Source organism: Cryptomeria japonica, chromosome 9 (genome assembly GCF_030272615.1).
Source record: "Cryptomeria japonica chromosome 9, Sugi_1.0, whole genome shotgun sequence".
NCBI classification, from domain to species: Eukaryota; Viridiplantae; Streptophyta; class Pinopsida; order Cupressales; family Cupressaceae; genus Cryptomeria; species Cryptomeria japonica.
This window is the reverse complement of record NC_081413.1, coordinates 166,434,203-166,449,272: the sequence shown is the minus strand read 5'-3', so window position 1 is coordinate 166,449,272 and position 15,070 is coordinate 166,434,203. Positions and strand designations below refer to the sequence as shown.

General features: G+C 37.9%; 1 long non-coding RNA gene across 1 annotated transcript; it reads left to right on the top strand.

Moving 5' to 3' along the window:
• Nucleotides 1-13,603: 13,603 nt before the first annotated feature.
• On the top strand, nucleotides 13,604-14,582 carry LOC131038530 (uncharacterized). The gene is made up of 4 exons (XR_009104506.2): nucleotides 13,604-13,679; nucleotides 13,787-14,081; nucleotides 14,174-14,287; nucleotides 14,395-14,582. It is a non-coding gene; the product is annotated as an uncharacterized LOC131038530 (long non-coding RNA).
• The last annotated feature ends 488 nt before the right edge of the window (nucleotides 14,583-15,070 follow it).

Genomic DNA, 15,070 nt, shown 5'->3' with positions numbered 1-15,070 from the left:
AACTCCGAAACCCCTAGGTTCCCAAGTTCCTAAGTCTTCTCTTCCTCAACCCCAGAACTCTGGAACCCTCAGGTTCCCAAGTTCCTAGTTCTTCTACCCCGGAACTCCAGAACCCCCAGGTTCCCAAGTTCCTAAGTCTTCTACCCCAGAATTCCGGAACCCCCAGGTTCCCAAGTTCCTTATTCCTCTACCTCGGAACTCCATAACCCCCAGGTTCCCAAGTTCCTTAGTCTTCTACCCCGAAACTCCGTAACCACCAGGTTTCCAAGTTCCTAGTTCTTCTACCTCGAAACTCTGGAACCTCCAGGTTCCCAAGTTCCTAAGTCTTCAACCTCGGAACTCCGGAACCCCCAGGTTCCCAAGTTCCTAGTTTTCTACCCCGCAACTCCAGAATCCTCAGGTTCCCAAGTTCCTAATTCTTCTACACCGGTACTTTGGAACCCCCATGTTCCCAAGTTCCTTATTCCTCTACCTCGGAACTCCGAAACCCCCAGGTTCCCAAATTCCTAGTCTTCTACCCCAGAACTCCGAAATCCTCAGGTTCCCAAGTTCCTAAGTCTTCCCAACTTCGGTGACCCAAGTCCCCGAAGTTCCCCCAACTTCGGTGACCCAAGTCCTCGAAGTCTTCCAAACTCCTTTTGGCTTGCAACACTTCCGGAGGCGTGATCAACACTCAAAGATTTAAATGTTCCGACGACTTTTGTGACTTGTGCACCTTGTTTTGTGGAGCCACAGGGGTGCATTTAATGTTTTTGGTAGGATTTCCATCAAGGGAGGTACGAGGCCATGCTTGTTGTGGTGACTTATGTCATGTCTGCATACTTTAACTTTGGAAGGTCAGTCAGTCCATCTTCTCAGGGTTGCCTTTTTGGCTAGGTTGCTTGCATGTATAGAAGTCAAGTGCATGCACTTCCCTGCACTCCCAGACTGACATATTGGGGCCATGATCACTCTTGTAACTGTATGCGGGAAAAGTGGGCTGATAAAACTCAATATGTGAAAATATGTTAGAATACTAGTCCACACACACACACAGGACTTCTTGGTGCAATCTATGGAGTAACGTAGTATTACTCAGCTTCCCAAGGTGGGTCCCATGGTTCTCTATCTCACAATGTCCCTCAAACCAATGTTTTTGCTCTTAGATCACTAAACAAAATGGTTTAGGGATGGCAAATGCAAGAACGAGGGATGTTCTGATAGATTTTTAGAATGAGATGTGTTATAAGCTAGGTATGATTTTAAAATGCAATAAACTAAATGATAAGATGACAAGATTAGTATGAATACTATCCTAGCATACTATATTTAGTCTATGATTGAACTAAAATGATAAAGAAATTATTCTAAACATGCATATTTAGTCTAATTTCTATTCTAAAGAGAGGCTAAATGATGAGCATATATGAAATAAGAAAGCTTGAATGTATTTGAGCATAAGTGTGATGTTACAAATTTGAAGGATGATTGTTTTGGAGGAATGAGAGCTCTATTTATAGCAAGAATAGGGCAATGGATGGTCAGGATTGAAAGATTCAATCAAGGGTTGAATTTGAAAGTTGGGGATCCATGTGCACAATTTGCACCAATGAAATGGTGACAAGTGTCAACATAGGGTTGGATTGAGAGAAGGGGTTGGAGACATTGAATGCCTGAGAAGACCTCATGGTTATCTAGAGGCTAAGGGTCAAGTCTAAATTAAGATTACCCACTGGATTAAGAGTTAATCCAAGGATAAACCCTTGTGCAAATGATTAAGAGATAATCATGGTCAAAGCATTAAAGGCTTGATGAGACCCTTGGGTTGGATGAAGGTTGAGTCAAAACAAATGTTTTAACCATGTAGGAGGGTTTGAGTTAACCATTAATGGTTATTGGAGACTTTGGGGATCAAGGCGTTGAAAGTTGGAAGCCTTCAATGGTTATCAAAGACTTTGAGCCATTTATTGGTTGAAGGTTGAAAGCCTTTAATGGTTATCAAAGACTTTGAGGGTTTGAGAAGTGACTTCCCTTTGCTTAGGGATGTGACAAAGTTTAGAGGAGGGGTTAGGTTAATTAGAAGCGATTAGAAGATTCTAGAAGGGATTAGAAAGGGGTTTGGGATTTTGCAAGTGGATGGAGGGATAATAGGATTTAATTGAAATAAAGTAATTTAATTCAATTTGGTTGCAATTAAATAAATTAGATTTATTCAATTTAGGATAACTATTTAATTAAATTTGAATTTAATTAAAAGTGGATAGGGGGAATTTAATTGAATAAAATGATTTATTCATTAAATGGATATAGTGAATTTAATTTAAATAAATTGAGTAATTTACTTAATTAAATAGAGGAATGTGGGTAATTTAATTAAATTGGATTTAATTAAATAGAGAAATGAACATAAAATATTCATTTAGGAATATGGTCATTTTTATACGTCTACAGTAACCATTTTTCTATATAAAGGTTGTTAAGCCTCATTCTAAAGGGTTCTCTCCCTACTACCTTGAACTTTCCTATGCTCTTTCTCTTCTCTTGAAGACTTGTAATTATTTTTTGCATTTCTGCAACTGTAAGTTTGGCCTTTGGTCTTTGAATGAATTGAAATTACATTCTTGCCTTCCTTCAACTTATACATGCTGTGTATGTTTCCTTACCTTCATCATAAGTGTATGTTTTGTGGCTCTTCTCTCCATATATGCTGTGTTAACTTGTTTTTCTGAGTGTGACTTGTGGGAATCCTTCTCCCCTCTTGACACTTAGCAAATTCTAACCTCTATACATGTGTTTGGGTCACTCATACAACTGAAGTTTGTGCATCTCTTGGGTATTTCAGTTGATTCCTTGTGCCATTTCGGGTAGGGAGAGGAAAAATCTCTTCTTGGTGCATCACCTCCTTTTATTTCAAGCAATTCTCTTTTCCCTTTACTTCTGCAAGTTGTTAGGATAGGCTTAGGAGTAAGTTTTGAAGTGTTGTGTTGGTTCAACACTTGCACTTGGATTGAGAAGCAAGCCGACCTTCTCTGGAGATCCAACACCTTACGCAAGGTCCCACACTTCAGGGTTGTTTCCATGTTTCACACGGTTGCTGAGTTAATAGCTCAGCAAGGGTGTGAGCTTTTGTGACAACAAGAGGTATAAGGGGTAAGGATATATGGGGAGTAAAGTGGAACAAGATTTATAAGGGGTAGTGAAAGGGTAAGGGGTAGGGTGGTAGGTTAAGGGAAAGGGTAGGCTAAGGGGATCAAGGGTAGGAGGATAGAAAGGTATAGGGTAGAAAGGGATGCTAAGGGAAGTAGAGGGGTAAGGGGTGTGAGATGGAGGGTAGAGGATGTAGGTGTAGGCAAAGGTAGGTGTAGGTGTAGGTGAAGGTATAGGTAGGTGTAAGTGAAGGTAAAGGGTAGTGGATGGGTATACTAGGATGGGAAGAGGGTTAGGTAGGTGAAGGTATAGGTGCAAGTAGGGGGAGGTAGAGGAAGAAGGGTAGGAGATGGAAGGTAAAGGAGATGGAAGTGGTAGTGGGGGTAAAGGTAAAGGTAGGAAGGGGGAGTGGAAAGGTAGGATGGTAGTATAGGAAGGTAGGTGGGTTGAGGTTAGAGGAAGTGAATGGGATGGAAGGGAAGGTGAGGGTGAATGGAAATAAATGGAAGTGGAAAGGGAGATGTGAGGGATAAGGTGAAGGCATAGAGGGGAGGAAGTAGAAGTGGAAGGAAGGGTGAAGATGGATGGGCTGTGGGATGAAGGAATAAGATAGAAAGATAGAAGGGGAATGGAAAGGTGAAATGGTGATGGAAATGGTGAGGAATGGAAATGGGAGTGAATGGGTTTAGGCACCCACTGGCAGTGCTGGGAGAAGTGGAAGGGATTGTGCCTGGACTGGGAAAGGAAGTCAGTTCGAATTTCTTGGAGGGCAAAGGAATTTTTCTTATACTTAGTGAAATTTTTGTCCATGCGACTTGCCTCTTAAACCTCTTTGCCTATCTTGCTCAAATTGACACAATTTGACACCTCCTTGCCATCCAGAGATGATGATCAATTGAAGGAATCATCTCATACTGGCCCTTGAGAAACTATACCTCTTCAACACAAAGGTTAATAGCAAAAGACTCTACCACTATCAAAAGTTAAGCTAAGACAACTAACCTAGAAAGCAAAAAAGTTGGAGTCCCCATTTGCAATCGGGTGATGTGTGAAAATGTCACAACAATATTCACTTCAAGTCCTCAAGTCCCTAGGATGTCCAGGAGGTCATCCAAAATCCACAGAGCATTCCTGTTGAACACTAGGTTTTGTAGATACTTTATATCCCTATTGGGACATTCATATCAAAATTTGGAATGTAATTTTTGGGATAGAGACATTGGACTAGAGCAGGGAACCGATCTGAAAATCTATCATTTTCACCTAAAATGGCTGTATCATGGAGAATTTGTCCTCTCCATCAAGTTTAACATACATTTAAGTTTAATTGGAAGTACGCATTACAAACTAAAGAGGAAGTGGAAGTTAACTTGCAACATGATATGACAAAGATAACATCTATAGAGGTTAATCATCCCAAAAGAACAATTGTCATGGACAACTTCAGGAAACCCCTATTTTGTACTCTTCCAATAGGGACGTATAAAGGCATATAGTGAGATTTGAGTAATAAAGATGTAATCTGTAGATTTATGGGTCTATGGGATTCACACAAGTTGCTCAAAGGACTGGATAATTAACATATGTAAATAAGTTAGATTAAGATGAAAATTATGACTAGACTCTATTTTATGATTATATTTGCAAGCAAACAAGATAGGGATGTGATTCTAGATCACTCGTTTTTAGTGATTAAAGATTGCTTCTTGTTGGAATATTATAGTATTGGATTTAGTTCTACTACTGAAATATCCATGGTTGTACCAATGTGGATAAGGATTGAGTTCTGGATTACCTCTCAAAGTAGTATGATACTCTTTGGAAGAATTTATATGTTGTTATGATGTAAAGCACAGATAGAACAATCATAACTTATGCAATTGTATGCATCAATTCAGATTGTAGAAACCACTACCTTGTGAATTCATGCTCAGAATGATGGAAAATTAATGGGATCTAGTTTGATTATGAAAGAGTTCCCTTGAAATGCCACAATTGTTATGAATGTTAGCATTGAAAAGAAACTCATTCTAAATGTAGAACATCATTTGGAGCTGATATATATCAAACAAGAAAAATGCCATAGAGGCATATAATGGCTTTCAGACCTTTCAGGATCAATAGAGCCTTCAAAGTAGACTTGAGTGCAAGAAGCATTGGATGCAACCACATCAACAACAGCGTCAGACAAGTCTTTCTCTTAAACCTTTTGTTTGAGAAATCATAACTATGCTTGTTCTCAGAATTACTTTCAAGTTCTAGTATCTGGAGACCAAATAAGAGTATAAATTACCGAGGAACCATAAGAATACTGGCATCAAACAGACATCATAATGCATGATAAGATAACAATTGATTTTACATCGGAACAATATATCCAATGTCAATTAATCAATGAATCCCGCATAATGTTTTGAAACATACATACGAAGATGGTCAGAATATGCAAGAAATGCTATTGGTTGATGAAAGTTTGACACCGCTCTTATATTGGATAGCCTTATGGAAAATATTGAAGAAGACTGTAAACATCAAAGTGTAGAAAAGGATTCAAGGAGAGCTGAAAATTTTATGGAAAAGGAATTGAGCTTTTAGTGACGTTTACTCATACATTATAGTGCCAATATAGTTAAATACATAAATGGGCAAAGATCAGCTAATGAGGCCAACTTTTATAGGTGAAAAGAGCAAATTTTCTATTTACCTGTGTTGTAGGCATTGAAAAATCTACATTGAAGGCATTGAACTTCACCACATCAAGATGATGAAAGGATAATCCATCATCTCATATGTAGTATCCCCCTTATTGTTTTTTGAATTTAAAACACTACAATGCACTCGTTAACGTTAGGAAAGATAATCTCAATAGTGCTGGAAGTAACCCTCCACTTTCTGATCACCGAGAGCGCAACCTAGGAGGGTGAGAGCATACAATGCTGAGGGGATCATTAAGAGCTTGAAATTTGAAAATTGATTACAAGACGGGCGGCAAGCCAACCCCTTCCACTTCTTAGCGGGATAGAGAAACAAAAGACTTGGCTGTAAACTAGCCAAGGAGAAACACTAACACACAAAACAAATCAACTCTACCAGAATATTTCAGCGGGAGGACTTACATTATTTTCTGATTACAAACATAGAAGGCGGCCAAGCCATCCTCTTCCACTTGCACAGTGGGAATTACAAGTAAGATGCAAAGAGAATGATTGATCAATACTACTAAAATAATCTTACAAAATAGAGATATGATATTAGATAAGAAGCTAATTGCAGATCTCAAGCAATCCACTATCAAAATCACACAACATAAACACTACTTGCTGTTTTGAAAATGAAAATCCATAACACGCAGAACCAGCCACACTCGACAACACCCAAAAGCTCACAACTCACTCAAATCAACACTGAAGCACACCAAATCAAATTCAAATGAAATATATAACAAAGGCGATCAATCCCAAACCTCTAATCAGCGACTTTGAATCTTCAAATATGATGCATGCAAACCGAGGCACCTCCCAAATGGTACGACCCTACTGTAAATTTTGATTTGCAACTAAAAATCAGAATCACCACATCCCAATCTGCAAATTGGTGAGTTTTATCACCCAGGGAGTATAGTTGGATAGAGCCAATACCCAGAATGATATGATCAATAGGCAGGGAGATATGAACAGAAGATTGCTTCAGCCACCACATCCAACAACACCAAAATCACAGGAACAAACAAGACACTCCAAAACCACACTGAAACTAAATCAAACACTTCAAAAAATTCACCCAAAATTCATCTATCCAGCTAGGTACTATGTCTCAAGTACAAAACTAAAGCAACTAGGAAGCTATTCCAACTTTGAAGTTCAGTCACTAACCATTCTGGCAGCATAACAATGTAAATTCTCTAGATGCCCAAAATGAGAGCCCAAGGCTCTTATTTATAACATTTGCTCCACCAAATTCAAATTCAACTGCTCCCAAATTCGCCCAAAACAAATCACATTTAATCTCATTTCAAAATGGCATTGCATTTCCATTTCATTTCACATCATGGGCACGCCCAAGGAGAAGTTCGTGCCATCTAGACAAATTTGCCCCATTTGCTAGGTCCAAACTTGATGACTTAAAGCATTATTTTTCATTAAGGCGCCCAACTTAGGAGAGCAAATAAAAATTACTTAAATAAAACATACTATATATCTCCAAAGTCGTCCAAATAACCATTAAATATTAACTTCCTAAAGTCATCCAAATAATTAAATATTAACTTTAGAATCCAGTGCTAATATTTAATAAATCATTCTGCAAGCCAAATACTGATCAATACCAACTCGATTGAGGACTGCAGTGCTGAACCAATAGTTGGACTAAACTGGAGTTCTGAACTGTCCTGCTAAAAATAGAACTGCCTGAAATGACACTTACTAAAAATATAAGTCCAGAAAACAAGTCCAAACAACCTGATTTTCGAATCGTGAGAGGAAACTCAGAGAACTCAAAATAATCTCAAAACCCTAACAACTGCCATCAACTTACTAAAAATAGTAAGTTCTGCAAACTCCCTTGAATGGATTGCATGTCATACCACTGCGAAATTCTCGAAAAACCTAGAAGGAATCCACGAATAGGAATGCAGAATTCCCACTAGACAGTCCTCAAATGGCTCGTGGAAAACTCCACAAAAATGGGAAACACTAATTCTCCATTCCAATTAGCGTACGGGTCTCCGAAATAGGCCAATGGACCACTGCTTACTCTTCACTGAGAAGGGGACATTACATCATACTTCATGAGGATTACCGAATTGAGAGATCAACTCTCTACCATTGGACATACTATAGATGACAAAGAATTAACCATGTTGGCACTTAATGGTCTTCCTTCATCATGGAAGTCATTTATACAAGGGATAAGCGCAAGATCAAAACTCCCTAAGTTTGATCGATTGAAGACAAATTACATTCAAGAAGAGTCAAGCTTGGCTATGAGAGGCATTGGCCAAAACTCTACAAATGAAGATAGTCATGTTCTTGCCTCTCAATCCTCAAAGAAGAAGGGTAAGAAAGGACATTTCAAAAGGAAGAAAGATAAGGAATCCAATGGTGCTCCCATATTCAAAAGAAGGAAGAATCTTTCAAAAGTCCAATGCTTTAGATGTGACAAGTATGGTCACTATGCAAAGGAATGTCCAACTAGGCCTATGCCTCAAGCTTCCATTGCGGATGTTGGTTAGACTCCTCCACAAAAAGATTCAGATGGATTCATATTCTATTCAGCCCTTTCAAGTAATGTGCCTACCAACCACAAGACTTGGATATTTGACAGCGGCGCATCTCACCACATTACTGGATTTAGAGGACATTTAAATGATTTGGTGTAGAGAAATTTAAATGAACAAGTAATCATTGGAGATGATACTAGTTACTCCGTGAAAGGAGTTGGGACTTCCTCTCTTCACTTAAATTCAGGCATTTCCTTGCAATTGAATGATGTACTATTCGTTTCGGGAATTATGCAAAATCTTGTCTCCATATCAGCCTTGGAAGACAAGGGATATCGAATTGCATTTGTAGACGACAAAGTCCTTGCATGGCCAAAGAAATCAAATATCATGACGGCTCAAGTCATTGGAGTTCGCCATGGATGTCTTTATAGACTTTGTACTAGTCTTCGTCAAGCCTTATTTCATGACTCATCAAGTACTTGTGAGATTTGACATAGAATATTGGGCCACCTTCACTTTCATGCACTACCTACAATGGAGAAGATGGTTACAGGCCTTCCAAAACTCAACCAGGAGCATGAAGACCCTTGCAAAGGTTGCGCATTGGGTAAGAATACTAAAGGTACATTTCATAGTAGTGAAAGTAGATCCAAATGTATTTTAGAACTCATTCATTCAGATTTATGTGGTCCTATGTCTGTTGCCTCCTTGAGTGGTTTCTTGTATTACATTTTTTTAATTGATGACTGCTCGAGAAAGACTTTGATCTATTTTTTGAAGAGTAAAGAATCTGAAGAGGTACTTATGAGATTTAAGGAATTTAAAGCTCAAGTAGAAAACATATCCGGGAAGAGGATCAAAGTCTTGAGATCCGATAATGGATGAGAGTACACCTCCGGTAACTTCCGTAATTTTTGCATTGAAGCTAGGATTAAGAGGGAGTTTTGTGTTCCCTATAATCCTCAACAAAATGGTGTGGCAGAAAGGAAAAATAGAACTATTATGGAAGCAGCCAAAGCCATGATTCATGATCAAAATCTTCAAACATCTTTTTGGGCCGAGGCATCTAGAACAGCTGTCTATGTTCAAAATAGATGTCCTCACCGTATTTTGGAGAATAAGACACCCGAAGAAGCATTCACAGGTGTGAAGCCGGATGTGAATCATTTGAGGATCTTTGGTTGTCTAGTGTACATACATATACCCAAAGATAAAAGGACAAAGTTGGAACCTTCTAGCAAGAAGGGAATATTTGTAGGCTATAGTGAAACATCAAAAGCCTACAAAATCTATATTCTAGGACAAAAAATTGATTGAGTTAAGTAGGGATGTGACATTTGAAGAGGATGTTGCATCCAAAAAATCCAAGGGCATCCATGAGATGGACAATGAAGATCAAGAGCCTCTTCAAAATATGGAAGATGATCATACTCCTGAGATTCAGAGGGAGACTCATGAACTTGAAGAAGATGATGATCCAAATGAGCCCTTGAATCCTACTGATGGGCCTACTGACAGTGTGATTGGCAAGAAAATACCTCTTTGGGAAAGGAAAATGATGCAAGAGGATGAAACTTTTGCAGCCCCAAGAGGAACATTTAGAGAAAGTAAGAGACCTCATAAGTTCTATAGCTATGTTGCATTGACGAGTCAAATCATTGAATCAAAACCTACCAGTGTGGAGGAAGCTACTAGTCAACAGGTTTGGAAAGATGCCATGGCAGAAGAGTATCAATCAATTCTAAAGAATGATGTTTGGGACATTGTACCTAGATTGGAAGGTAAATTTGTTGTTTCTTCTAAATGTCTCTTTAAGATCAAACATGCTGTTGATAGTAGTATTGAGAAATACAAAGCTAGGTTTGTGCTAGAAGATTCTTGCAGAAGGAGGGAATTGACTATGAGGAAACCTTTGTTCTAGTTGCCCGATATACTTCAGTTAGGACCATCATTGCTATTGGAGCATCTAAAGGATGGAAGATTCACCAAATGGATGTAAAGACGACTTTTCTAAATGGTGTAATTGAGGAAGAAATATATATTGTGAAACTTGAAGGATTTGTGGTACGTGGGAAGGAGTCTCATGTTTGCAAGATGAAGAAGGCATTGTATGGCCTTAAGCAAGCTCCACGTGCTTGGTACAAAAGGATTGATCATTACTTGATGGGATTGGGCTTCTCCAAGAATGATGCAGATTCAAACTTGTACTTCAAGGTAATTAATGGGGAAGCATTAATCCTAATTATTTATGTTGATAACTTATTTATCACTGAAGAAGATCATCTTATTATCAAATTCAAGGAGTTATCTTTTGAATTTGAGATGAAGGATCTTGGTTTATTGCACTACTTCCTTGGGTTAGAAGTTTGGCAGAAATTTGATGGGATCATTTTGAGTCAACAGAAGCACACCATTGACATTCTATAAAGATTTGGTATGATGGATTGTAAATCTATGTCCATTCCTATGGAGACCAACTTGCATAAGCTAAGAGAGGCTGGAGCTATTTCGGATCTGGTGGATTCTACACTATACAGATAGATGATTGGATCCTTGATGTACCTAGTCAATATTAGACCAAATATTTGCTATGCAGTGTGTGCACTTAGCCAATTCATGTGTGAACCAAAGCAAATACATCTAGTTGCAACAAAACATATTTTGAGATACCTACGCAGAATAGTTGGATATGGCTTGAGATATTCTTCTGACGTGGACTTGAAGTTGCATGGATACACTGATTCTGATTGGGCAGGGTGTGTCATTGATCATAAGAGAACCTTTGGTTGTTGTTTTAGTTTGGGTTCTGCCATGATTTCTTGGTGCAACAGGTGTGTGGAGCATGAGAAGCAATGTGGCTATGGAAGCTTCTTGCATGATTCTTTGAGCAATCCTTGAAGCCTACAAGCATCTATTGTGATAATCAAAAGTTGTGTAAAGCTCTCTATCAATCTTGTGTTTCATGACAGAAGAAAGCATGTGGAGATCAAGTATCACTATGTTAGAGACATGGTGGAAAGGAATGCTATTCAGTTGAGATATATTAGTACTGATGAGCAGATGACAAACATTCTCACCAAGCCTCTCTATAGGTTAATGTTTGTGTACTTTCGAGATAAGTTTGGTATGGTGGAGAATGAAGCCCTAGTTGAGATTGAGTCTCAACATCATTGATATATATATATATTTATATTTTATACTGGGTATGTACACAAAGATGGTGGTCAGAAAAGTGGACACCACCCAAAAAAAACATGGAAAAACAAGCAGCGCGTACGCGGTTCTAAAATTTGAATTCATCGCGTACGCGCTTAAGTTTGTTGTTCCCGAGCCTAGAAAAGGTAGCACGCAGGCGCCATTTTTAGGAAAATGAGTGCGTACACGCTACCTCTAGGAAAATGAGCACGTACGTGCTACTTATAGGAAAATGAGCGTGTGCGCGCTAATAATCCCAGGAGAACCGCGTATGCGGTGCCTGTTAAAAAAAGTTTTAAAAAAAAAATTGGGTATTATTTTCTCGTGAATAGCGTGTTTTTACTTTGTATTTTCTTCATTTTCTCTCCTAAACTGCAAACGAGGTGCTAGATTTCTCCTCCAGACTATGGATCAAGGTTAGTTTTCATTTATTTTTGTCTTTCTTAACCGTTTGTTCAATTTGTTTTACATTTTGAATTTAATTTCATTAATTTTGATTAGTTTTTCATTTTTTGTTTCAAAAACCAGATTCTTCTAATCCACAACAACAACCAAACACACCCCCTGAAAACCCACAAGAACAACCAAATGCACCTCCTGAAAACCCACAAGATACACCCCCAATTCCTCCTTTTGACCGCACACCTGAAACACATGAGCAATTAATTAATCAGTTAGGACAAAATATGTCTAAAATCAATAGACTGATTGTTAAATTGAAAACATCTGAACTTGAGCATCATCAATCTCTCGCTACTAGCCTAGAAACATTAGCTAGTGGTGTCATAGCTATTTCCACACAAATTACCAAATGGGAAACCTTTAGGGATAAGTGTCGTCAATTCTATGTCGATGGGCTATCATACGAGGAAGTAAAAAACAAAAATATTAGTAAACAACAAATATGTGCTCTTTTCGTTGATCCCAAAATTGATCAATCATTACCTCTTAATGCAAAGAGGTTTCCCATACATTGGTGTACCAATGTGCAGATGAAGAATCATTTTTGGTAGAGGTGGTGGATGGTTTTTGATGATCCACCTTGTAATAATTATGAAGTGCCATTATATTTTTTGAGAAAAGTATATTGTGAGTTTGTGCTCAATGTGCGCCCAAACTATTTTGACATGAGAGAGTTCCATGGTAGAGGTGGTGGCTTTGCCCAAGATAGAACTGGAGCTCGTAGGCGATTACCTGCGGAGAGTCGTCGCCCCCTAGCACCCAAACCCAAGGTGCATTAGGTTGTCCCAGTAGAGCTGAAAGAGTCGATGAAGCTATAGACTTTTTAGGTGGCCACAACATTGACTGGTGCCATCATCCAGCATGGGATGTCGTTAGCACACCCTATTGTATTGGATGATGAGCCATTAGGTGGCGACAGAGAGCCCATCCAACATATGTGTGTCAGTTGTTCGAGGATATGCTCGGGGATAGATGATGCAGCCAGTGTAGATGGATCCTCATCTCATTTGTGCACGATTTGCGGGAGTAGATGCCAGACCCGCATTATTGAGGATTTCACACTAACAGATGAGTTGATGGACATGGTGTTTGCCCATGAGTGACAAACAGGTGTGTTGATTTGAATTCATAGCATTTTATTTATTAGTCACTTTAAATTTGTAATTACATAAATAAATTTTCATTTATACATCGATTTAAATTGAGACAAATAATATACATTTCAGGATGCAGCTGCGGTATCCCATACTCCTCCCCCAGTTCCTATAGCTGCAACTTCGATGCTCAAGGTATAAATTTTGTAACATGTTAAAATAGAATAGTACACTTTGAATTCAAAAAAATACAAGATATACTAATTATATTTAATGCTTGGTCCAATTTTTGGTTTGTAGGTGTTGACAGGGGACCAAATGTCCTAGATTGATGACATCACATTCTCAGTGATTGATTTTGGCCTACAAGGCTATACGGTATCATGTTTTGTACAACCCTTTTTATGTATTGTTTTGATGGAATATGCAAGTCATTTCATTTTAGATTTTTAAAATTATGTTTAATTTATTATTTGTACTAATATCTCATGTTAATTTTGTTTTTTAAGGGTACCCCCTCTGCGTCTAGGGCTTGTCCTAAGAAAAAGAATTCCTTGAAGATGCCAAAACGTGGGAAGAAGGTAATTGAACACATTTTTAGCTGTACAATTGTTTGAAAATGTTGAAATCAAGTATTAGTTGGGGTTTGTAGATTGATTAGTGTTTTTTGTCTATTTTACATGTACAGTGGCCATTGAGCTATGTGGATTTGTTGAATGCACATGATTCACCCATGGATCAAGAGAGGGCGGAGGTATATACCTATTTCATCAATGGCGAACCCTCCTTTGTGCACTGGAGAAGCATCTTAGGATCCGGTACACTTTTGTTTGATATGTAAAATTGATTGTTTTTAACCTACAATACTTATCATTATATTAATTGTATTTAATCTTTGAACATTTTTTGTATAAGTAATAGCGATAGTTTCTCCATCGATGGTGAGCCATCCTCAGTCCATTGGAGAAGCATCTCAGCCACATGTACGTCATTGTTCCCTATATTATAGCTTTTAAGTGTTTTTGATATATTTATGTTAGTACATTGTATTAATTGTACATTTAACCTACAATAGACCCCTTCGCGGTACGACCATAACATGGATCTATTTAAGTATGTCTTCAAGAAAACTCCTAAGAGTGACAAGGAGAGGAGAGCAAAGACATTAGCTCCTAGATCAACCAATCAGGTAATCTACGTTTCAATTACAAAGAAATTATAGTTAAATGCATAGTTATGTTGTTAATTGTGAACTATTTTCTACAAAAGAATTCTAACTTGGCTTTTGAATTGTAGTTTTGCAGCCATCTATAGAGCCGCGTACTACATCGAAGAGGCTTGATTTTGATGATCCACCACAAGTTTATGATCATATAGTGTTAGTTTTGGTCATAGAATGACCAATACATGTAGATATATTCTACATTTTTATTATATATCGATTTGGACATGGCATATGCCACATTTTGTAATACTTGTATTGACTTGGAAGACATGCTTTATATATATATATATATATATATATATGTCGATATTCGATCCAATAAATGTGTACTGAGTTCATTATTTTGTATTCGTTGTATTTTGTGGTTGTCCTTTTATAAATTTAATTGATCATTTGCCTATGTAATCAACAATTTGAATATAAACAACAAAAATATATGATATAAAACATTGCAATCGTGGAATATGATTTGATAAAATTTCTAAAATGTTGAATTAATCCTACAAAACTCCTTGTATTCAGTTCATTATTGTGTATTCGTTGTATTTGGTGGCTGCCCTTTTATAAATTTAAATGGATATTTAGATATGTAATCAACAATATGAATATAAACAACAAAAATCGACAATATGAATATAAACAACAATATGTGTTTGGTGTGAGAGCAGCCTCACACTCGCAATGGTCAAATTTTGTTCGTCGTATGCACAAATCGACGCCGCGAGCGCGTTGGGGTGGGAAGGTTTA